At 40.5% G+C, this 24,788-nt stretch overlaps 1 long non-coding RNA gene across 1 annotated transcript in view; it reads right to left on the minus strand.

Annotated features, from left to right (window-relative positions):
- Window positions 1-24,788, minus strand: part of LOC116562488 — a 91,260-nt gene that overhangs the window by 48,016 nt on the left and 18,456 nt on the right. The window lies entirely within an intron of this gene.

A 24,788-nucleotide genomic window follows, 5' to 3' on the forward strand; every position in this document is an offset into this window, starting at 1 on the left:
ATATAGATAGGCAGGACAGAAAGGAAAGGAAAGGGGATACGTTCTCAGTGCACGTCATCTAACGTGATGGTGTGTGGAGGATCTCTCCAGCAGACACAGAGATATATGAGGAATACAGGTCTCTAAACTTCAGCAAGCTCCCTCATCCACCCACCAGTTAGGAGGTTTCAAGGATGTTACCTCTACATATCAGGAGAATTAATGCTAACAACGACCCTCAGTTCAAAGTGAAAAGCCTAACCTTCAGTAACTGCCAGTTGCTTGTGGAATAAACGTGAACCTCGTTTCCCAGCCTCAACTCCTTTTACTCAAAGGCCTTAAAGATTCTCTTTTTTTCTCCTTCCTCCAAACCAACCATGTTATTTCATGCTTCTCTATCTTTGGACTTACTGCTCCTTCTACCTAGAATGCTCTCTCCCTCTGATCTGAGGGCCAATTCAATGCCCAGATCAAATGCTGGTCCTTTCTGAAGTTTGGCTTGGCAGCAGCTTCCCTCCATGTACCTGTTTAATAGCTCTGGCCATTTGCTACCACAAGCGCACTTAGCTGTCTTTTCTAACAAACTGCTTAGTGGCAATAATAGCATCTCTGTATTTCCAGCACCTGAAATAGTCACAAAGTAGGGATTCCCAAAATGTGTGATGAATAAATGAGTGAGTGAATGAATGAATGAATGAATGAATGGTTAACCTTCCTGGAGGGGCATAGAGAGGAAAGCTTATTCCAGGGAAACCAAAAGGGAGAGGATTGAATGAAGTTAAGAAGAAGATTCCAGGGCTTTTGGATCCAACGTGGTCTGATAAATTATTGCATGCAGAGTTCAAGATACAGCAGGCAGACATCTATGCTCAACTCAGCAGCCAGAATAATCCTGTTAGAACATAAGTCAATTCTTACCATGCTTTTGCTAAAATTTCCCATTTGCTCCCTGTCTTGCTCGGTGTCAAAGCCAAGTCCTTTGGAGGCATAAAGCCCTACAGTATGGGGCTCCCTGTCCCTCTCTGACCTCATCTCCCTCCATGCCTTTCCTCTTCCTCTTCCTCTTCCCTCCATTTTTTCCACTCTTGCCACACTGGCCTCCTTGCTATTCCTTTTACTTCACTGCACATGCCCCTACCCCAGGGCCGTTGCACTGGCTGTTTCTTCTGCCTGGAATACTCTTCCTCCAGACACTCCCCAAAGTCACTCCTCTGATCAAAATTCTTCAGCTATTCTTTCTTCAAACTGGCATATTCCCTTACAATCCTGTCCAAATTTACAACCTCCTTCCACCTTTCTCAACATCCCTGTTTCCCTTCCATGCTTTATTTCTCTCCGCAGCACTCATAGTTACTGACATTCTGCATGTTTTGACCAGTCATCTTATTTACTGTCTCTCTCTCTCTCATAGGAGGTCAGGGATTCTTGCCTTTTGTGTTCACTGCTGTATTGCTAATGCCAATAAGAGTGCCTTCCTCCCCTCACTACTCCTATTCAACATAGTATTGGAAGTTGTGGCCAAGGCAATCAGGCAAGAAAAAGAAATAAAGAGTATTCAATTAGGTAAACAGAAAGTGAAATTGTCTCTATTTGCAGACAACATGATTGTATATTTAGAAGATCCCATCATCTCAGCCCAAAATCTCTGATAAGCTGATAAGCAACCTCAGCAAAGTCTCAGGAAACAAAATCAACATGAAGAAATCTCAAGCATTCCTATACACCAATAACAGACAAACAGACAGCCAAATAATAAGTGATGTCCCATTCACAATTTCTACAAAGACAATAAAATACCTAGGACAACTTACAAGAGATGTGAAGGACAAACCACTGCTCAAGAAAACAAGAGAGGACACAATCAGATGGAAAAAACATTCCATGCTCATAGTTAGGAAGAATCAATATTGTGAAAATGGCCATACTTCCTAAAGTAATTTACATAGTCAATGCTATCTCCATCAAGCTACCATTGACTTTCTTCACAGAATTAAAAAAACACCATTTTAAACTTCATATGGAACCAAAAAAAAAAAAAAAAGCCTGCATAGCCAAGACAATCCTAAGCAAAAACAAATAAATAAATAAATAAAGCTTAAGGCATCATGCTACCTGACTTCAAACTATACTACAGGGCCACAGCAATCAAAACACCATGGTAGTGGTACCAAAACAGAGATACAGACCAATGGAACAGAACAGGGGCCTCGAAAGCAATGTCACACCTCTACAACTATCTAATCTTTGACAAACCTGACAAAAACAAGCAACGGGGAAAGGATTCCCTGTTTAATAAAAAGTGTTGGGAAAACTGGCTAGCCATGTGCAGAAAGCTGAAACTGGATCCCTTCCTTACACCTTATACAGAAATTAACTCCAGATGGATTAAAGATTTAATCATAAGACCTAGCACCATAAAAACCCTAGAAGAAAACCTAGGAAATGCCATTCAGGACATAGGCATAGGCAAGGAATTCATGACTAAAACACCAAAAGCAACGGCAACAAAAGCCAAAATAGACAAATGGGATCTAATTAAACTTAAGAGCTTCTGTATAGCAAAACAAAACAAAACAAAACAAACAAACAAACAAAAAACTACCATTAGAGTGAACCGGCAACCAATAGAATGGGAAAACATTTTTGCAATCTACGCATCTGACAAAGGGCTAATATCCAGAATCTACAAGGAACTTAAACAAATTTACAAGAGAAAAACAAACCACCCCATCAAAAAGTGGGTAAAGGATATGAACAGACACTTCTCAAAAGAAGACATTTATGCAGCCAACAGGCATATGAAAAGAAGCTCATCATCACTGGTCATTAGAGAAATGCAAATCAAAGCTACATTGAGATACCATCTCACGCCAGTTAGAATGGCGATCATTAAAAAATCAAGAGACAACAGATGCTGGAGAGGATGTGGGGAAATAGGAACACTTTTATACTGTTGGTGGGAGTAAAAATTAGTTCAACCATTGTGGAAGACAGTGTGGCAATTCTTCAAGGATCTAGAACTAGAAACACCATTTGACCCAGCAATCCCATTACTGGGTATATACCCAAGGGATTATAAATCGTTCTATTATAAAGACACATGCATACATATGTTTATTGCAGCACTGTTCACAATAGCAAAGACTTGAAACCAACCCAAATGCCCATCAATGATAGACTGGATCAAGAAAATGTGGCACATATATACCATGGAATACTATGCAGCCATAAAAAATGATGAGTTCATGTCCTTTGCAAGGACATGAATGAAGCTGGAAACCATCATTCTCAGCAAACTGACACAATAACAAAAAACCAAATACTGCATGTTCTTACTTATAAGTGGGTGTTGAACATGAGAATACATGTACACAGTGAGGAGAATGTCACACTCCAGGGCCTGTCAGGGGGTGAGGGGCTAGGGGAGGAATAGCAGGGCATGGGCGAATTGGGGAAGGATAACATTAGGAGAAATACCTACTGTAGATGTCGGGGGGATGGATGCAGCAAACCACCATGGCACATGTATACCTATGTAACAAACCTGCACGATCTGCACATGTACCCCAGAACTTAAAGTATAATAAAAAAATTTTTTAGCTAAAAAAAAAGAGTGCCTGCCTCATAAGAGGTGCTCAATAACTCTTTATCGAGTGAAGGTTGGAAGGGCTGCATGTGATGCTCAAATCCCAACAGAAACAGGGTTGTCCAACCTGACACACAGCAAGAGTGGAAGAAAGCAGTGAAGGAGGCTCAAAGGGTCTCCTCCCTCCAGGACATGGCAAACTCTTTGATTTTATTTTTTACAACAGACTGACTCATGAAGCTGCTGCTGTGGATAGCAGCTGATGCATTTGATGTTCTCTATGTCTTCTAAAATACTCAACATTATAAAATAATCACAAGCCACTAAGAGAGGAGAGCATCTCTGACCAGCTACATGCTTTGTACCAAAGCCTGTTTCCTTCACCCATGCTGTCTCTAAAGGTAGTGGCACAGCTAAGACTACAAGAGTCAGCTACAAACTCTGAGTTCAGCACCCCAATGGCCTCTCCGCAAAGCTTTCTATCTAATTGAGGAAGAAGGGATGTGCATTTTAAATGTTTGCAATAATTGCAAAGTAATATACACTCAGGGATTCATAGAAATTTAGAAAGTTCAAGTCTATGCCAGTGACCTATGTACTTTTTTTTTCTTTTTTTTTTTTTTTTGAGATGAAGTTTTGCTCTTTTATCCCGGCTGGAATGCAATGGTATGATCTCGGCTTACTGAAACCTCTGCTCCCTGGGTTCAAGTGATTCTTCTGCCTCAGCCTCCTGAGTAGCTGGATTACAGGTGCCCGCCACCATGCCTGGCTAATTTTTTGTATTTTTAGTAGAGACGGGGTTTCTCCATGTTGGCCAGGCTGGTCTCAAACTCCTGACCTCAGGTGATCCACCTGCCTTGGCCTCCCAAAGTGCTGGGATTACAGGTGTGAATCACCGTACCTGGCTGCATTTTTTAATTTAGCAGTTGTTCTGAAGGTTACCCTAAAATAGCCAAGGCTATAGCTCCTAGGAATTCACACATGTATATCCCTGCCTGAGGGCCAGTGGGACAGGACCCAAATGGGCCACTTGCATGAGGGTTAAGGAACCTCCTGGGAATGACAAGGAGACCCACTGGAGATGAGGACTGCTGTCCTCTGAAGGAAGATCTCTATTGACCTATCCAGCTTCCTGCATGACTTTCAGCTCCTCCACCAATCCATACCACCTCACTTCTTTTTTACATACATCGCTTTTTACATAGCTAACTCCTACTCCTACTTTGAAACTTGGCTAAAGTTTATCCCTTTTGTCTGAATTAGGTTTGCCTACTGAGTGTTCATTATACCATACTATAATTCCTCAACCACAGCATCTGGATCTTTAGGGGCTGGTACTTTATCTTTTCTCTCTGTATCTCCAGTTTTTAACACAATGAATGGGCACCTAATAAATGATAAATGGATGGAGGGATGGACAGATCAAAGGAAAGAAATCATACATAAAGTGAAAGGGCTGGGCACGGTGGCTCACACCTAAAACCCCAGCACTTTGGAAGGCTGAGGCAGGTGGATCACGAGGTCGAAATTGAGACCAACCTGGTCAACATGGTGAAACCCAATCTCTACTAAAAATACAAAAATTAGCTAGGGATGGTGGCACATGCTTGTAATCCCAGCTGCTCGGGAGGCTGAGGCAGGAGAATTGCATGAACCCAGGAGGCGAAGGTTGCGGTGAGCCGAGATCGCGCCACTGCACTCCAGCCTGGGTAACAAGAGTGAAACCCCATCTCAAAAAACAACAAAAAAAGAAAAAAAGAGTGAAAATGAGAAGGTACTACTTTTATACCAAAGATAATGGCTAAGAATAGGAGGTAGTATAACTTGCTTGGGCTGCAAAACAAACTGCTTCAATACTCAGTGACTTGTTGAAACAACTATTTATTTAGCTTATGGCTCTATAGGTCGCAATTTGGGCTGAACTGATTTGGGTCATTTTTCTGGTCTAAGATGGGTTAGACTGACCTTAGTGGGGTGTGTTTAGACATCTACTGAGAGTTGGTGTGTGGACTGAGGCTAGCTGGTTTATGATAGCCTTGGCAGGCCTGTGGGGACACATAGGGCCTCTTTCCACATGTTTTTTTTTTTTTCTCTTTTCTTTTCTTTTTTTTTTTTTTTTAAAAAAAAAAACTTATTTTAGGTTCAGGTATATATGTGAAGGTTTGTTACACAGGTGAACTCATGTCACAGGGGTTTGTTGTACAGATCATTTTATCACCTATGTATTAAACCTAGTACCTAATAGTTATCTTTTCTGCTCTTCTTCCTCCTCCCACCCCCCACCTTCAAGTAGTTCCCAGTGTCTGCTGTTCCCTTCTTTGTGTTCACATGTTCTCATCATGTAGCTCCCACTTATAAGTGAGAACATGTTGTATTTGTCTTTCTGTTCCTGTGTTAGTTTGCTAAGAATAGCCTCCAGCTCCATCAATGTTTCCACGAAAGACATTATTTCATTTTTTTAAGTCTGCATAGTATTCCATGGTGTATATATACCACATTTTATTTACCAGATGGGTCATTGATGGGTATTTAGGTTGATTCCACGTCTTCACTATTGTGGATAGAGCTGTAATGAACATTCATGTGCATGTGTCTTTATGGTAGAATGATTTATATTCCTCTGGATATATACCCAGCAATACGATTGCTGGGCCAAATGGTAGCTCTGCTTTTAGCTCTTTGAGGAATCAATACACTGCTTTCCACAATGGTTGAACTATTTTACACTTCCCACCAAGCATGGGAATTGTAAAATGTATGAGTGTTCCATTTTCACCGCAACCTTGCCACCATCTGCTGTTTTTGACTTTTTAATTCTGAGTGGTGTGAGATTTATGGTTTTGATTGGTATTTTCTCTAAAGATCAGTGATATTAAACTTTTTTATACATGTTTGTGGCCAAATGTATGTCTTCTTTTGAAAACTGTCCGTTCATGTCCTTTGGCCACAATTTTTTAATGGGGTTGGTTTTCTCTAGTAAATTTGTTTATGGTCCTTATAGATGCTGGATATTAGACCTTTGTCAGATTCAAATATTTTTTCCTATTCTATAGGTTTTTTGTTTACTCTGTTGATAGTTTCTCTTGCTGGGAGGAAGCTCTTAAGTTTAATTAGATCCCATTTGTCAATTTTTGCTTTTTTTACAATTGCTTTTGGTGTCTTTGTAATGAAATGTTTGCCCATATCTATGACAGGGATCATCATGCCAAGGTTGTCTTCAAGGGTTTTTATAGTTATAGGTTTTACATTTAAGGCATCTTGAGTTAATTTTTGTGCATGGTATAATAAGAGGTCCAGCTTCAATCTTCTGCAATGATTAGCTAGTTATCCCAGCCTCATTTATTGTATAGGAAGTCTTTTCTCCATTGTATCTTTTTGTCAGCTTTGTCAAAAATCAGATGGTCATAGGTGTGTGGCCTTACTTCTGGGCTTTCTATTCTGTTTCATTGGTCTATGTACCTTTTTTGTATCAGTGCCATGCTGTGGCCCTGTAGTATAGTTTGAGGTCATGTGATGCCTCCAGCTTTGTTCTTTTTGCTTAGGATTGCCTTGGCTATTCAGGCTCTTTTTTGGTTCCATATGAATTTTAAAATAGTTTTTTTAGTTCTGTCAAGAATGTTTTTGGTAGTTTGAAAGGAATAGTATTGAATCTGTAAATTGCTTTGGGCAGTATGGCCATTTTAATGATATGGATTCTTCCTATCCATCAGCATTTGTTTGTGCCTTCTCTGATTTATTTGAGCAGTATTTTGTGATTCTGACTACGGAGCTCTTTCATCTCCCTGGGTACCTGGTTAGCTGTGTTCCTAGATATTTTATTCTTTTGGTGGAAATTGTGAATAAGTCTGCCTTTCTGATTTGGCTCTTAACTTGGCTGTTGTTGGTGTATAGAAATGCTAATGCTTTTACGCATTCCTATACACCAACAATAGAAAAGCTGAGAGCCAAATCATGAATGAATTTCTACTCACAATTGCTACAAAGAGAATAAAATATCTAGGAATATAGCTGACAAGGGATGTAAAGTATCTCTTCAAGAGCAACTACAAACTACTGCTCAAGGAAATAAGAGAGGACACAAACAAATGAAAAACATTCCATGCTCATGGATAGGAAGAATCAATATCATAAAAATGGCTATGTTGCCTAAAGTAACTTACAGATTCAATGCTATTCCCATTAAACTACCATTGACATTCTTCACAGAATTAGAAAAAAACTATTTTAAAATTCATATGGAACCAAACAAGAGCCCTTATAGCCAAGACAATCCTAGGCAAAAAGAACAAAGCTGGAGGCATCACGCTATCCAACTTCAAACTATACTACAAGGCTACAGTAACCAAAACAGCATCGTACTGGTATGAAAACAGACACATAGACCAACGGAACAGCATAGAGATCTCAGAAATAAGACAACACATCTACTATCATCTGATCTTTGACAAAACAGACACAAACAAACAATAGGGAAAGGATTCCCTATTTGATAAGTGGTGCTGGGAAAACTGGCTATCCATATGCAGAAAACTGAAACTGGACCCCTTCTTTATACCTTATACAAAAATTAACTCAAGGTGGATTAAAGACTTACACATAAGATCCAAAAAACCATAAAAACCCCAGAAGAAAACCTAGGCAATACCACTTAGTATATAGGCATGGGCAAAGACTTCATGACTAAAACACCAAAAGCAATGGCAACAAAAGCCAAAATTGACAAATGGGATCTAACTAAACTAAAGAGCTTCTGCACAGCAAAACAAACAAACAAACAACAACAACAACAAAAACTATAATCAGAGTGAACAGGCAACCTACAATATGTGAGAAAATTTTTGCAATCTACCAATCTGACAAAGGCCTAATATCTAGAATTTGCAAGGTACTTAAACAAATTTACAAGAAAAATCAAACAACCCTATCAAAAAGTGGGCCAAGGATATGAACAGACACTTCTCAAAAAAGATATTTTTGTGGCCTACAAACATATGAAAAAAGCTCAACATCACTGATCATAAGAGAAATACAATAAAAACTACAATATCACACCAGTCAGAATGGCAATTATTAAAGTCAAGAAATAATAATAGATACTGGAGAGGCTGTGGAAATACAGGAATGATTTTACACTGTTGGTGGGAATGTGAATTAGTTCAACCATTGTGTTAAACAGTATGGCAATTTCTCAAGGATCTACAGCCAGAAATACCATTTGGTCCAGCAATCCCATTACTGGATATATACCCAAAAGAATATAAATTATTCTATAAAGACACACATGCATGTTTGTTTATTGTAGCACTATTTACAATAGCAAAGATATAGAACCAACCAAAATGCCCATCAATGACAGACCGAATAAAGACAATGTGGTACATATACACCACAGAATGCCATGCAGCCATAAAAAGAAATGAGATCATGTCCTTTGCAGGAACATGGATGAAGCTGGAAGCTATCATCCTCAGCAAACACAGAAACAGAAAACCAAACATCACATGTTCTCATTCATAAGTGGGAATTAACAATGAGAAAACATGGACACAGGAAGGGGAACAACACACACCAGGGCCAGTCAGGGGGTAGGGGATGAGGGGAGGGGAAGCATTAGGACAAATAGCTAATGCAGGTGGGGCTTAAAACCTAGATGACAGGTTGATAGGTGCGGCAAACCACCATGGCACACATATACCTATATAACAAACCTATACATTCTGCACTTGTATCCTGGAACTTAAAGTAACATAACAAAATTAAAATTAAAAAAAAATTGCTACTGATTTTTGTACATTGATTTTGTATCCTGCAATTTTGCTGGAGTTGTTTACCAGTCGAAGGAGGTTTTGGGCCAAGACTATGGGCTTTTCTATTTACAGAATCATGTCATCTGTAAACAGAGATAGTTTGACTTCCTCTTTTCCTATTTGGATGCCCTTTATTTTTTTCTCTTGCCTGATCGCTTGGCTAGGACTTCCAGGACTATGTTGAATAGGAGTGGTGAGAGAAGGTATCCTTGTTTTGTGCCAGTTTTCAAGGGGAATGCTTCTTGCTTTTGCCCATTTAGTTGGTCGTGTGTTTGTCATAGATGGCTCTTATTATTTTGAGGTATGTTCCTTCAATACTTAGTTTATTGAAAAGTTTTCAATATGAAGTGACATTGAATCTTATCAAAAGCCTTTTCTGCATCTATTGAGATAGTCATATGGCTTTTGTCTTTAGTTCTGTTTATGTGATGGATCACATTTATTGATTCGCATATATTGAACAAATCTTGCATCCCAGGGATGAAGCCCACTTGATTGTGGTAGATTAGCTTCTTGATATGCTGCTGAATTTTTGGTTTGTTGAGGATTTTTGCCTCAATGTTCATCAAGGATATTGGCCTGAAGTTTGTTTTGTTTTGTTTTGTCTCTGCCAAGCTTTGGTATCAGGATGATACAGGCCTCATAGAATAAGTTGAGGAGGAGTACCTCCTTCTCAATTTTTTGGAATAGCTTCTGTAGGAATGGTACCAACTCTTCTTTGTACATCCTGTAGAAGTTGGCTGTGAATCCATCAAGTTCTGGGCTTTTTTTGGTTGCTAGGCTATTTATTACCGATTCAATTTCAGAGCTCATTATTAGTCTGTTCAAGGAATCAATTTCTTACTGTTTCAGTCTTAGGAGGCTGGATGTGTCCAGAAATGTATCCATTTTTTCTAGATTTTCTAGTTTGTGTGCATAGAGATGTTCACAGTAGTTTCTGATGGCTATTTTTATTTTTGTGGGATCTGTGATAACATTCCCTTCATCATTTCTAAGTGTGTTTATTTAGATCTTCTCTCAACTAGAAGCCTATCTATCTTATTATTTTTTTTAAGAAATCAACTGGACTTATTGATCTTTTGAATGGTTCTTTGTGTCTCTATTTCCATCAATTCGGCTCTGATTTTGGTTATTTCTTTTATTCTGCAGCTTTGGGGTTGATTTGCTCTTGTTTCTCTAATTTTTTCAGTTATGACATTAGGTTGTTAATTTGAGACCTTTCTAACTTTTTGATGTGGACATTTAATGCTATGAATTTCCCTCTTAACACTGCCTTAGCTGTGTCCCAGAGATTCTAGTATGTTGTATCTTTGTTGTCACTAGTTTCAAATAACTTCTTGATTTCTGCCTTAGTTTCATTATTTACCCAAAAGTCATTCAGGAGTATGTTGTTTAATTCCCATGTAATTGCATGGTTTTGAGCGATTTTCTTATTCTCGACTTCTATTTTTATTGTGCTGTAGTCTCAGAGTGTGTTTGGTATGATTTCAGTTCTATTGCATTTTCCGAGAATTGTTTTATGTATGAAGTATCCACATAGTTATTTAACATCCAAAAGGCTGCTCAAGCATGATCATCTGATGGCTTCAGAGTTCTCAGCAGTAATAGCAGAAGCCATGTGGCCTCTTGAGACTTACTATCAGAACTTCCACAAAGAAACCTGATCAAAGACAGTTACAAGGTGAAATATAAAAAATTGGAAAGTAGACCCCACCTCTTAATAACAGGAGTTGCAAAATACTATGGCCATTAAGGAAATCTATCTTAGGAGAGGATAGGAGGAATAATTGAATTTCAATATTCCATGCTGCACTCAGATCGTCCTTTTAACCTTTTATATATCTTTTTATCCCCAGTCCCTACTTCTATTTCTATCATCCTATGCCTAGGTAATCATTCTGACTTGTTCATTGTGCATCTTTTTGTTTGTATAAGTTCCTGCAAAAGGTATGTTGGTGTTTTGTGCACATATGCTTTTGACTTATGTAAAATGCATTTTGTGAATATCTCACCTATTTCTTACTTTATCCAGCTTTATGCCTTTAAAATCTATTCTTTTTTTTTTTGAGACGGAGTTTCGCTCTTGTTGCCCAGGCTGGAGTACAATGGCGCGATCTCGGCTCAGCGCAACCTCCCTCTCCTGGGTTCAGGCAATTCTCCTGCCTCAGCCTCCTGAGTAGCTGGGATTACAGGCATGCGCCACCATGCCCAGCTGATTTTTTGTATTTTTAGTAGAGACGAGGTTTCACCATGTTGACCAGGATGGTCTCGATCTCTTGACCTTGTGATCCACCCGCCTCGACCTCCCAAAGTGCTGGGATTACAGGCTTGAGCCACCGCGCCCGGCCCTAAAATCTATTCTTAATGCTATGATCCATTTAATGTGATTCTTGCATTTATACCCCTATATGATGCGTTTATAAAAACATTGTTGGATTTAGTTAGCTAATATTTTATTTAAGGATCATACATCTACATCCAACAGTGAAATGGGCCTGTATTATTTTATAGTTGTAGAACATAGTCTACACTATTCAACCTTTGATCTTTATGATGACTTCCTTTATGGTTTAATAGTCTATTTTCTTTGTCTTTGATGTTCTCATATTTCTTTTTTTTTTTTGAGACGGAGTTTCGCTCTTGTTACCCAGGCTGGAGAGCAATGGCGCGATCTCGGCTCACCGCAACCTCCGCCTCCTGGGCTCAGGCAATTCTCCTGCCTCAGCCTCCCGAGTAGCTGGGATTACAGGCACGCACCACCATGCCCAGCTAATTTTTTGTATTTTTAGTAGGTGTGGGGTTCTATTATCTTGCTATGGGTCTTTTCATCTGTTTTTCCATCTGTAATTGCATCTGCTATTCTCCATTATTTAATCTCCATTATTTCTTCAAATATTTCTTCTTTCCTTTTTTTATATTTTTCTTTCTGGGACTCCTATTAGATGAATAATAGATATTTCTAATATTTCTATCTGTGTCCTTAGCTTTGGCTTTTCTTCTCAGTTTCCTGTCATTTGACCCTTTCCTGTAAACTTCTAGGACAGTCCCTTAATCTGATATTCTTTTTTTTCTTTTTTTTTTTGAGACAGAGTTTCACTAGGTCACTTAGGTTGCAGTACAGTAGTATGAACACAGCTCACTGCAGCCTGACCCTCCTGGGCTCAAGCGATCCTCTCAACTCAGCCTCCCCAGTTGCTGGGACCACAGGCTCACATCACCACATATAACTTTTTAATTTTTTTGTAGAGACAAGGTCTCACTATGTTGCCCAGGCTGGTTTCTAACTCCTGGGCTCAAGCAGTCCTGCCACCTTGGCCTCCAAAAGTGCTAGAATTACAGGCATAAGCCACCATGCCCAGCCACAATCTGATATTCTAACTCACAAGCCTAGTCTTAGCTGTATTCTTCTAAGTATTATTCACATCACTGTGCTATTTATAAACTATTAAATTTCTTATACATATTTCTATTTTGTTATTTTTTGCTTCTCAACCTGTTTCACAGCACAAATATTGTCCGTTATCTCTCTAGGTATATTAATCATGCTCTAATGTCCAGTGACTGTTTTGAATGCCAAAGGTGTCCAATTTATTGTTTTTAAGGTACTTATGACCTGGAAGCTCATTTTCCCTAGGAGTTCCTGTTTTCTGGAAATGTATTTTGGGAAAGAACCAAAAGCTAGACCCTGGTCTGTGTCACTGCGGGTGATTTTAAGGAAGAGCGGGATGAGCCCCAAGAAGAGGAGCCCAGACACCATAAAACACTGTGGCTACTCCCAGCAGCTGCATCCTCACCAAGGAACTACTCCAGCCAGGATGGATCATTTAAGTCCTAGAGAAGCACAAAGCTGGAAGGCCACAGTCTCCCTCACCCTGAGAGCTAGAAGAAGGCTGCAAGTCAGCAGATTCATCTGTACCTGTTTCCTCAATTCCTAAGTTCAGCATGACTTTTGTAGCGCCCTGAAGTTGCCCTGGAGCACTGGAACCAGGTGTGCCACTGTATGACTTCCTATTGCTGCTGTAACAAATTACCACAAACTTTATGGCTTAAAACATTTATTCTATTACAGGTCTGGAGGTCAGAAATCCAAAATCAGTCTCACTGGGCTCAAGTCAAGGTATTGGCAGTGCCGGTTCCTTCTGGAGCCTGCAGAGGAGAATCCATTTGCTTGCCTTTTCCAGCTACCGGTGGCCACCTGTATTCTTTGGCTTGTGGCCTCTTCCTCCATATTCATCACTCCAACCTAGGCTTCTAAGTTTATATCACCTTCTCCTTTGACTCACTCCTCTTATAAGAAGGGTTGTGATTACCTCAGGCCCACCCAGGTCATTCAAGTTAATCTCCCCCTCTCAAAATCCTTAAAAAGACGTTTACAGGAAGTGAACATATTTGGGAGCCATTATTCAGCCTATCACAGCCACCCAGGCTCATGTAGGCTGAGGAAACTTCGATTATACAAACATATTAGATGCACCTACTAGTATTGGGCTGAGGGAGAGGATTGGATGTGAGGAAGCACAAACAGAGCTTGTAAATACAAATGAGACTGTAGCTCCACCTATAAAGAGATATATAGTACAGAAGCTACACAAAAAACAGACATGGAGATGACAAGGATGCAGAATGAATATAAAATTAACCAGATTCACAGTTATCATCTTCCAGCTCTGCCCTGCAGCATGGCTGTGCTAGGAGGACCTTTCATTTCTGGAGCATAGGTGCTCCCTTGGGTTTGACATGGGGGTGATCCACTTGCACGATCAATCTTTCTTCTTAGACAGGTTCTGTGCTAGGCACTTGTGACTCAGAATTGGGGGAGGTGGTGTAAAGATGGATAAATCCCAGCTCCCTCCTATCCTTAGAGATTTCAGCCTAGTGGGAGAGACAGAGACACAACGAATGGTGCAGGATGACACCGTGTTCTATAGTGGGGTACTCACCAAGGCCAAGAGGCCTGACTCCCCAGCAGGCCGATACCAGTGAGAGATTCGCCAGTCCCCAGGTGAAGACAAAGGCCAGGGCAGCCCCTGCTGAGAGGACCACCACTGCAGAAGGGCTTGAAGGAGCATGAGACAGCCTGGAAGCAGCCAGTATTTGGCAGCTTTAGTGCCTCTGTCCTCCTGAGCTCTTAGGAAGCGATGTTATCAAAGTCCTCCCCTTCCCACCCCCCCCAAACCTTCCTTCTTTCTCTCCTTTCTTCTTTCCCATTTTCCCAGTGGGGGGATGAGGAAGAAGACCTTACAGGCCATTACAGTACCATGTTTTCCCCTTCAACTTAAGTCCTTATCTGGCAACAAACCGAATGCCAAGGGCTTGGTGAGAGAGGGGAAAATCAGCTGCAGTGATGGCAGCCCTCCAGAGCCCTCCTGATCACTGTTTCATCTCCGGAAACTTTTATCTCACGCTCTTACAGCACCTGCCTTCAAAGGCCTAAAAGCCTCACAGATACTCTCCCACCCCTTGAATGTAGGCAGGGCTCAGCTCTCAGATCTTCACTTCAAAGATAAGAAAGAGATGCCAGCAGGATCTTAGTGCTCCCTTGCAGGTCTCTGAGAGAGCTGCAGAGTGCCCAAGCTCAGAAACACCCCTGACTCTGGGCACTAGGTCCTTAGGGAAGGCAGAGCACATAAAGCCACAGTTCTGTTGTTATAAGACAGACTCTGAAAATAATGATTATCTAAATTGTCTTAGGCCACAACCTTTTTTGCACCCTCATCCTGTTGCTAGAAGGGAAAAAAGACTAAAAAAGCACTACCTCCTTGAATCTTCCTCTAAAGTATTTATTTCCACTGCTTCAGAGAGGAGAATACATTAAAATTACAATGATAATTGTTTGATACAAATTGGACCAGATATCTTAGGCCATTACTAGTGTGTCTCTTTCATAAACACTGAGTCAGGAAACCCACAAAGACCAAACTGACATCATAGTTCCTTTCCGGCTAATAGTGACTCCTTAACTAGACAGACATGAACGGCACCCAACTGTGGTGCTAAGCCTGTGTGTGCATTTTTCTCCCTAGGAGGAAACTGGGAGACTGCCCACGTGGGCTAGTTTACAGAGCCTCAGCCCTGCAGTTGCTACTACATGTACTGCATGAGGTTGGAGCAAACATCTGCTGCTCCATGCACTGATCTTATGAACAGTACTCACCGCAGAGGATGTGCTGATGCTGAGAGGCTGCCCTCCGTCTGTGCATCAGACCATCAGGTTTCAGGGTCCACGTGGATTATCATAAACAATGCAGTCAAGTCAGAGTAGTGGCAGTAGGTTGGCTTTGCTTCAAGCCCAGTTCAGAAGCACACATACAAAGGAGAGCCTCTGGCAGATCAGTCTCCCAACGCAGACTGATGGGTGGCATTCAGAAAACCATCATCACCAAGTCATTATGGTAACTTTATTCACAATTTCCATGGCTTGCTTAAATGAGTTATATTTACTCCATGAGTAACACAGAATACACTGCCATGTTTTCACCCCAGATGTGTAATTAAATCATCCTATTTGCTCAGTCATGTACTTCCTATGCTTAAAAAAAAAAAAGGTGGTTGTACCTTATAAGATCAGCTTGGGGCTTTCCAAGGAGTCTATAATTTTAAAGCATTTGATCCTTACAAATTCACAGTATCCAGGGAAATGCCTGAACTAGATAATGTGAGAATCTCTAAGAACACCGATGCTCTTGAAAGCATATTTTCCAAATATAAAAGAACAAGTTCAATGATTTTCAGCCTATCAGTCTTTAATAAATTTAAAAATAAAGGATTTGAATAAAAACTAATCTATACTCTCTGTGAGGGCCCAGGAACCATTCCTAACTTCTTCAATTCCCTTGCATTTCTTATCATACTTAACAGGTACAAAGTAAATGTTGCTGCTATGCATTCATTCATTAATTCCAAAATGTTTTTTGAGAACTTATTATAAGCCAGGCACTTTTAGGCACTAGAGATATAACAGGGAGCAAAACAGACCAAAAAAATCCCCACCTTATAGGTCTTATATTTTAAAATTTTCCAAATCATCATCAGCAGGACAAAGATAAAAAGCAATAAAATCACTGAGATCCCTGAATAGACTTTTCTTAAAAGAAGACATACAAATGGCCAACAGCTATTCGGAAAATGCTCAGTATTACTAATCACAAGGGAGATGCAAATCAAAACCACAATGAGCTATCACCTTGCACCTGTTGGAATGGCAAGTATTCAAAAGACAAAAGATAACAGATGCTAGCAAGAATGTGGAGAAAGGAGAATCCTTACACACTGTTGGTAGGAATATATTAGGTCAGCCACTATGAAAAACAGTGTGGAGATTCCTTTAAAATTTGAAAATAGAGCTATCGTATGACCCAGATATCCCTCTTCTGGGTATATTTCCAAAGGAAATAAAAACTATGTGCCAAAGAGCCCATGTTCACTGCAGCATTATTCACAATAGCCAAGATATGGAATCAAACTTCATCAGTGAATAAATAGATAAAGAAATGTGCTATATACAAAAGTCTAAAAGGCTAGACCTTGAACTCTGAAAGACGCTTAGAAGCCTTGGGGAAAGGGAATGTTTTTACTTTTCACTTTATTTCCTCCTATGTCATTTGGGTATTTTTTTTCAATGAGCACATTTTACTATTGTAATTTTAAAAAGATATTTTTAATGTATAGACCTCAAAAAAGGAAATGTACTATATATCCACAACAGAATACTATTCAGCCTTAAGAAAGAAGGAAATCTTGTCCTTCACAACAACATGGCTGAATCTGGAGGACATTACATTAAGTGAAATAAGCCAGACACAGGAAGGCAAATACTACATGAGTTCACTTACGTGTGAAATCTAAAAAAGTTGAACTCATTGAAGTAGAGAGTAGAATGGTAGTTACCAGAGACTGGAGAGGTTGGGGTTAGGGAAAGACGGTGTTCAAAGGATAGAACATATAAGTAGACAGGAGGGATAAGTTCAATAGATCTATTGTACAACATGGAGACTACGGTTAATAACAATGTATTATACTTTCAAAAGTTGCTAAGATTCGATTTTGAGTATTCCCATCACAAAATTATGTATGTGAGATAATGATTATGTTAATTACCTGGATTGAGCCATTCCACAACGTACACAAATTTCAAAACATCATCATGCGGCCGGGCACAGTGGCTCACACCTGTCATCCCAGCATTTTGGGAGGCCGAGGTGGGCAGATCACCTGAGGCCAGGAGTTTGAGACCAGCCTGGCCAAAATGGTGAATACTCCATCTCTACTAAAAATACCCAAAAAAATTAGCCTGTCCTGGTGTCAGTTGCCTGTAATCCCAGCTACTTGGAAGGCTGAGGCAGGAGAATAGCTCGAACCCGGGAGGCGGAGATTGCAGTGAACCGAGATTACGCCACTGCACCCCAGCTTGGACAACAAGAGGGAGACTCTGTCTAAAAAAAAGAATCATGTTGTACACAATAAATATATACAATTTTTATTTGTCAATTAAAAATAAATAATAATGGAGAAAAAGTCACTGCAATCAGAGACGCTGTACCTTCTTTGTCACCACAACTGTACATTAGGAATGGCAGGGTGGGGAGGATGGATGAGCTGGAACTTAGCAAGAGGCAATTGATTTTCTAGGGCCTGGATTTATTGCAGCAATTAACAGGGCTGCTGTAAAATTGGTTATTTATCCTACTGCTTAATCAAGAACCTCTGAATAATTTCTTTTTCTCTTCTTAGTGCAAATGTAAATTTTTAAAAATCTTATTTGAAATAATGCACGGTAGCTTTGCTAGTTGTATGAATAAAATTCGACTGGTCCAGTGAAAAAGCCAAACTCAAAATATGTAAGAAAAAAAGGTGAACTTACTTGCTCCCATGATTGGGACATCAAGGAGGTCAGGCTAGCCTCAGGCACACTGGATCCTGGAATGTTGAAAGCCATCTTCAGGATGTCAGCTCTTTCTCCCGGTCTCCCAGCCTCACCTTCCTCTGCACGCCCCATTCCTGGCAAGCTCACTCCATGTGGTGGCTAAAGTGGCTCTTACAACTACAGGTCTTGGGATCCTTTACCCATGTGATCTTGGGGATAAATCTGGCCTTACTGACACCAGTGACTCTCACAATGTAATCAGGGCAGTGTCTCTCTCTGCACCCATGCCCGCCAGTCTCAGTCTTCTCCCTGTGTTTCGGCCTTACTCTCCCTGCTGTGGTGGACTCCCCTATGCTGAGGGAGAAGGGAGCACGAGGCCACAGAGGGTTCTAGTCTTTCTAATTCCCAGCTCAGCTCACCATCCCAGCAGTCATATCACATCTGTGGAGAGGGCCCTGATTGGTCTGGCTCAGGACCATCAGGCCAATTACTGTGGCCCTGAGGATAAGATATCATAATTGGCCAGACCTCAATCAAGCGTCCATTACTGAAGCTGAGGCAAGGGAGGGCTAACGGCAGTTGCGTTCCTACCAAATGCAAATGCATTGCTCTCCCCTAGCCCCAATGGATTTACATGATTCTTTTCTAAATCACCCAAATTTCTTACAGCTTCTCCCCAGTTCTCCTAAAGTGCAGCTTTCAAGTGCTTAGTGGTCCCCTGTGGCCAATGGCGACCATATTGGGTGGTACTTTTCTAGACCCTTGGCGGTGCCTCTCCTCTTTTACTCTGGAGAGTGCAAAGCATTTGCTCAAACATGAAGTTATTGTATTGGTTTCCTCTGGCTGCTGGAACAAATTACAACAGATTTCGTGGGTTAAAACAACAGAAACCTACTCTCTTACTGGAGGCCAGAAGTCCAAAATGGGTTTCACTGGGCAGAAGCTAAGGTATAGGCAGGGCCACTTCTGTTCAGAAGTTCCGGAGGAAAATCTGTTCCTTTACCTTTTCCAGCTTCTAGAGAGTACTCTTGGCCCATGGCCCCTTCTTCCATCTTCAAAGCCAATGTCATAGCATTCTCAAATCTCTCTGCTTCCATTGTCACAGTGCCTTCTGCCTTCTGAGTCACACCTCCCTCTGCTTCCCTTTTATAAGGATCCTTGTGATTACACTCAGGGCCCACCCAGATAATCTGGCATAGCCTTCCTGTTTCAGGAGAGTCCCTTTATCCATAGCTGCAAAATCCCTGGTACCATTTAAGGTAACATTCACAGGTCTCAGTGATAAGGACCTGGGAACCATAATTCAGCCTACCACAGAGGCAATGGGGTGGAATGAGCATTCCAAACAGAGAAAACAGCCTGTTATGGCTCAACTGTGGGTTGGAGAGGACACCCCTCAGAGCTGCAAGGCCACTGAGACTGACGCACAGAGAGCTCCGAGGGGTGGATGAGATGGGGCCAGAGAAGGAAGTGAGAACCCGAGCACGTAGCCAGTGCCCTGTGAGAGATGTGGGTCTTTTCCTGAAGAGAAATGCAAATCCATTGGGAGGGGGAAAAGGGATGCATTTTTAAAAGGTCGCTCTGCAGAGTGAAAAAGAAACAGAAGGAGGAGAGCCCTTGAGGATAGAGGAAGACCAGATTATGCTGCTAATGTGGGCATCTCAATGGTGGCAGTGGAAATAGGAGACAGCTATGAGAACTCATTATTGGTAGCACTGGCAGGGGTTGGTAATGAATTGCTTCTGGAGAAAAGTGAAGGAGAAGGCAGCCCAAAGGATAGCTCCTGAGCTGTGGCCTACATAAATGATGGGGCTTTCAGAAAAACTAGAAGAAAGCCAGAAGGGGTATTGGAAAGAGGATGGACAGCATGAATTTAGTTGGACTTCAATTTTCAGTGCCCTAGAGACATTAAGTGGAGAGGTCTAGCCAGCATAATAGTCTGGAGCTTGATATGACTTAGGAATCATCAGTACAGAGGGAGTCACCAAAGCCCTTGCCTCAGTGGTTGATGTTTGGGAGGGAGAAGGAATGAAAAGAGCAGAGAGTCTAGGGCCAAGCTTCAAAAAAGCCATCAATATTTAATGGCTTTAAAGGACAAATCTTCAAAAGAGACTGAAAAGGAGTAGCCTCAAAAAGAAGGATGTGACACAAAAGCCAAGAGAAAAATATGTTTCAAGGAGGAAGTGGCCAATGGGATCAAACAGTGGGAAAAAATTAAATAGCACCCTGAACATATCATGAATTCATGAAGTGCTGACATATCAATCTAACAATATACACTGCATAATAGAAGGCAGTGTGGTGTGGTCAGAAGAGCATACGCTTTGAATCCCAGCCCACCCGCTTGTTAACTGGCATGCCTTAAACAAGTCATCTTGTACTCTCTGGGACTTTATTTCCTCATCAGTAAATGGGAATGGTAATGATAGATTTAGTATGGGTTCAAGAAACTGTGACAATTAATGACTCTATTCTTCACAGAGATTTTGGCATACTACAGGTTAAGTGAGCTGTCCAAGGGCCCATCAGGTACCAAACCAGTGTCTCTTGACTGCCGGTTCAGTGTTCTAATAAGGAAAAAATCTCTCTCACGATCTCAGAGTTGTTTATTTTTACCTCTACTGTTCTAGTTTTATTGTTCAACAGTCATTCCTGAATACCTGTGATGTGAGAGATCCTGGGTGTGGGACTGGAAATGGGAAGGGGAGTGAGATACAGTTCCTGCCTTCTAGGGTGTCTTGGTCCGATAAAGGAGACAGATAATATAGACAGATAATAATAATATCAAATGATAAACTCTTGGGGGGAGTCTTCAAGGGCAAACCACAGTGGGAATCCAGTAGAAGGAATGATGAACCCCAGACCATGGGGGCTGGAAAAGAGGGAAAATCTTGGTAAGTTAGAACAATATCTCCTGATTTAAGCTGTACATAGGAATGTGTAATTACTTTTCTTTTCCTTTCATTAGAATCAAGAATTTCAGATCCAGAAATGACTTTCTAAAATTTTCACACTCCTATATCAAAGACGGTGGAATTGAAGGCCGGAGAGGTAAGGTATTTCCTAAGGTCAACAGTTGGCAAAAAAATCTAGGAGTCCCAGCCCCCGGTCTGTGGCTCATTAAGCTCAGCTGTGTCTCAGTCAGGAATGTAGTCATCTAGCACAGAGGGCTCAACTGGCTGTTCAGCTGGGCTGGCCCATCAACTCAGACAAGAATCACCTGTCCTGATGTCAAAGGCAATACCTGGAAGAGATCCCTTGAATCACAACACTCAGATCCTAGAGACATTGTGTGGCAATCATGGGCAGATTGTAAGAAATGTACCATCATATTTCTATGACAGACAACACTGGTTTTCTTTTCTTGAGTAGCTTATGTATCTGGTTTTAGGAAAATGGATACAAATGGTAGGGTAGGGGAAGGCTAACTGAACCTTCATTAAGACTGAGGATAAAAACAAATTGGGAATAAGGAGAAAAGGATGACATACTCCTTATAGATCATTGTGACAAAATCTTTACATTAAAAAACGTCCAGCCACTGTGGAGAGCAGTCGGGAGACTTCTCAAAGAATTAGGGCTTAAACTACCATTTGACCCAGCAATCTCCTTACTGGATATGTACCCAAAGGAAAATAAATTGTTCTACCAAAAGACACATTTACTCATATCTTCACCATAGAGCTATTCACAACAGCAAAGACACGGAATCAACCAAGGTGCCCATCAACTGTAGAATGGATAAAGAAAATGTGGTGCTTGTATAACATGGAATACTAAGCAGCCATAAAAAAGAAGGAAATCTTGTCTTTGCAGCAACATGGCTGCAGCTGGAGGCCATTATCCTAAGCGAACTAACACAGAAACAAAATGAAATACTGCATGTTATCACTTATAAGTGTGAGCTACATGTTAGGTACTCGTGGACATAAAGATGGCAACAGTAAATACTGAAGACTACCAGATGAGGGCAGAGGAAGAAGGGCAAGGGCTGAAAAGCTACCTTTGGGGTCTATGCTCACTACCCCGGTGATGGATTCATTTGTACCTCAAACATAGCATGATGCAATATGTCCATGGAACAAACCTGTCCAGGTGCCCCCTAATTCTAAAACAAAAGTTGAAAAAAAGTGGAAATTCAAGGCCCATAATTTCAAGAATATTCAATACAATAAATTCACAAAATAGGTTAGTAAAATGAGACATCAACCTCATAATTCAAAGCCATTTAAGGAATGACAGAGGGCTAGGGAGAGAGAAATCTTACTCAAAGAAAACCAAAACGAAATGTAGCTTTGTTACAAGAAGATTAATAGATTGCTGTCAAGTAAATCTCTTGGAAGTTAAGTTTTAAAATGAGGTTTATCAGGAATGTCATATACCACACACCATTTGTTTGTGAACAGACATCTGCAACAAAACCTGATGATACTTAAGGAGTTTGTTTCCTGAAAGTTAAACATGTTATCTGCTTTGTAAACCCTATCTTTATAGACAGTAAAAGTATAAGCTTCTGTCAGCCCCTTGCTGAACTGCAAATTCCAAGTAGACTCCAAATGAATTTATCTGGAAAGTCCCTTGAATTCTTTGGAATGGAATTAGACCTGTGGGTCATTTTTCCAAGTCGTGCCACGTCCACTCTCAATATTTTATAGTGACACTTCCTTAAACAACTTGAACAAGGAGGTACTAGTATAATCAAAGATAGCTAACCAAATAATCAACAAACACATTGGTCCGAAGATAGTGTTTTTAAAAGTAACAGTACACTTTCAAGAAAACGAAATACAGTAAAGGCCTCATTTATGCAGCATTATTAGGCAATGAGGTTGTTCATATAAGTGCATTGTCTAGACAGCAGCTGATTTCCACTTCAAAATTATCTTGATGGAGATTAAGATGTACTGCACTTGTCCTTTCTAGCTTACTTAAACCAATATATTTCTCCTAAGCCTTTCTTTCAATGACTCAAGATCCCCAAATATTAATATCTATCATGATATCTTAGTACAGTTTTATCCAAAAATTGCCTGGAGTCCCTAGGATTTTAGCTGTAGACCTCACTATGCTATGCTTTCTTAATTCTTATATGTCCCTTTCCACTTTTTGTCCCCTTATCTTAAAATTCTCCACACGTCTTCCTCCAGCAGTCATTTCCCTCTTTTGATACTCTTTAAAATGTCTTCTTCCTTTTTTTATTTTCAATTATGAAAACAACACACATGTATTCCCTAAGACTTGAAAAATATGGAAAATTTAAAAATATTCACCTACTCATACACAGATGTTCCATCTTTGTCTTTTCTTAACTCGCGAATTTGTTTTAAAATATACTGAGAAAGCAAGAGCTGCAGTAATAAATAGCGATGTGTATCCTGCTTTACGTGCTTAGGGTGATAAACATTTTTTTCTTCAAAAGAAACATCTTAAGGGCAATGTAGTATTCATACAGAGGAATTTTCTGCACTTAAATAGTTCGTTTTTTTTTTTTTTTGAGACGGAGTTTCCCTCTTGTTACCCAGGCTGGAGTACAATGGCGCGATCTCGGCTCACCGCAACCTCCGCCTCCTGGGTTCAGGCAATTCTCCTGCCTCAGCCTCCTGAGTAGCTGAGATTACAGGCACGCACCACCATGCCCAGCTAATTCTTTGTATTTTTAGTGGAGATGGGGTTTCACCATGTTGACCAGGATGGTCTCGATCTCTTGACCTCGTGATCCACCCGCCTCAGCCTCCCAAAGTGCTGGGATTACAGGTATGAGCCACCGCGCCCGGCCCTTAAATAGTTCTTATAACTCACATGTAAGTAACCTCTGATTTTTCGGATACCACCATGAAGCAGCATACACATCTTAAAGCAAATCCACTTCATAAAACATGAGTGAAAAATGTAGATTGCACTGATTTTATGGAAAGACAGGGAATAATTCACTTCATAATCTACAACTGAATAATATCCATCAAAATAAAAATGTATTAAAAACATCATTGCGACATTGTTTGTAAGACAAAGGCTAGAAGCATTTTAATAGTCCATTTATAAGGGACTGGTTTTATATATCTATGAAATGAGATACCATGTTGCCATTTAAAGAATTATATAGATCTATATTGCAGAAATGAAATTAATCACTGTATGGCAAGATAGGAAAATACAAGGTGTGAAGCTATATATATATACATGTACATATGTGTATGTATGCAGATATATACATATGTACACACACAGATTGACACACACACACATTTCAGAGTCAGAGACAGGAAGGCATACACATATATACACCCTAAAACTCAAAGTGACGCAAGAAACCTAACAGTGACTGCCTCAGCCTGGAGAGGCCCCTGGGAGGCTACAGGTGGGAGTTTCATTTACAATTCACCCTTGGCTATTAATAGAGGGCTGTAAACGTGATTGTCACATCCCCATGTGCATGTATCACCCTCTTTCAACAGCAATATGAATTCATTTAGTTTGTAAAAGCATAATAGCAAGAGTGAACACTTACTGTTTACTCCATGAGAGGCAGTGAGAGCTTGTAACATGTAATTCC

The sequence above is a fragment of the Sapajus apella genome, unplaced genomic scaffold, assembly GCF_009761245.1.
Source record: "Sapajus apella isolate SASKATOON/1434 unplaced genomic scaffold, GSC_monkey_1.0 scaffold32, whole genome shotgun sequence".
NCBI classification, from domain to species: Eukaryota; Metazoa; Chordata; class Mammalia; order Primates; family Cebidae; genus Sapajus; species Sapajus apella.